Source organism: Pteronotus mesoamericanus, unplaced genomic scaffold, assembly GCF_021234165.1.
Source record: "Pteronotus mesoamericanus isolate MK-2021 breed Mesoamerican mustached bat unplaced genomic scaffold, CSHL_Meso_final contig_68, whole genome shotgun sequence".
NCBI classification, from domain to species: Eukaryota; Metazoa; Chordata; class Mammalia; order Chiroptera; family Mormoopidae; genus Pteronotus; species Pteronotus mesoamericanus.
In genome coordinates this window covers 21,515,376-21,516,975 of record NW_026555234.1, presented here as the reverse complement: position 1 = coordinate 21,516,975, position 1,600 = coordinate 21,515,376, and the positions used below count along the sequence as shown (strand labels likewise).

Here is a 1,600-nt window from a genome sequence, read left to right as displayed (position 1 = left end):
TCCCCCCCCCGCATCTATGCTTAATTCTTTGTATACATAATGAAACACTCCATTCCATTCATTTCAGGAGGAACTCTTTAGAAAAAGATTGATAATCAACCCTCAAATATTATGCTTATTTTTCTACTTCCATCAATTTCCTGACATATTTAATATAAACAGAAATATCTTTTTAGTCAGTTGAGAATTTGAAGATTCAAGGAAAAATTCAAGAAAAGACACAATGCCTTGAAGAACTCTGGCAAGTTACAAGAATCCTATATTGCTTTTGGTTTCCCATGTCTTCTTTGCTCCAAGGCCTATGCAAGTTGTTTCTTTTTTTGAGCAATCTATGACTTCCAGCATCTTTTTTTATTTTTTTCAAAGTTATGAGAGGCAATCGTTTTGTCAATTTTTACACCAAGTTCTTGAGTAGTTTGCTGGTTGCTAAGTTCTTCAGCCTTCTTAGTGTTCCACTCGTCCACAGCCTGGTCTATGCTCTTTTCAAGACTGACTTCTCTATTTTTTTCTTTCTCACAGGCTGTTCAAACCTGTCACCGACACCAAAGTATTGACTTCCTTCTACTGGATTTCACTTGATGACTTTTCACTATGAGATTCTTCTACACTCTTCAATTTACCTTTTCTGGAGTGTTTTATTTATTTTTTCCTTTAGAATCTTAAATTTGAGATTTTCTGTTCAGAGTGCCTTTTATGCAATTCTTGAAACTTATGCTACATATGTAAAAGGATTCTAGAAGGATACTCTTCATGTGCATTTACATTTGCCACTGCTTCAGTTTTTGGTCCATGTGTAGGGAAATCTGAGATCTCTGTTATTGTAATTGTCCCATCTTTATCTTCCTGTAAGTTTAGCCCAGAGTTCTGTAACATGTCTTCGTCTTCAGAGTTCAATTCAACATCACTTTCATTCAGACCAGGAGGTAGTGGCCCACTGCACATCTTTTCCTTAGTCAAGAGCCAGCCACCAAGCATCCATTGGTTTAAAAGTATAAAGTAAATCAGCCATACTCAAAATTTAAAAAAAATGTCTTTTTAGCCATAGTACAAATTACCGATACCTGGATTTTACTTCATGATTTTAAATGATTTTTTAAAATGATATTTCCCATGATATTACAATAGGGGAATTCTTAATATATTTCTAGTTTATGCTTTTACTTATTAGTTTTAAAGCTGATAAAATAATTTGTGATTTCAAATATGAAAGTTTACATATGTATCTTCTAAGAATTCAAATGAAATTAATATTTGCAAGCTTTTAGCAATTAATTCATATGGAAAGTTCACTGCTTGTTCCAATACCAATGCCAGCTTTGGTTTATTTTCAAATTTTCAACATATGTATAATTGGGAACAAAATTGTTTTATTTACATACATTAATTTTGTTGTACCATAATATCCACAGGAAAAAGCATTTCAAATATTTCATTTAAATAAAATCAAATGCAAACAAAGTATGGCTTCTTTGGATGTATTTTGCCTAGAGGTTCTTGAAATGTTTATAGAAAGCTCTTAACAAGATAACACATGGTAAGAAAAATATAGTAGTTGCTATTGTTAATACTGGAGTTCTAAGAAATAAATGTCCTCCAATAC

The 1,600-nt window shown here is 32.1% G+C and overlaps 1 pseudogene; it reads right to left on the bottom strand.

The window, feature by feature from the left end:
* Positions 1-246: 246 nt before the first annotated feature.
* On the bottom strand, positions 247-975 carry LOC129077700 (protein FAM204A-like; annotated as a pseudogene).
* Between the last annotated feature and the right edge of the window lie 625 nt (positions 976-1,600).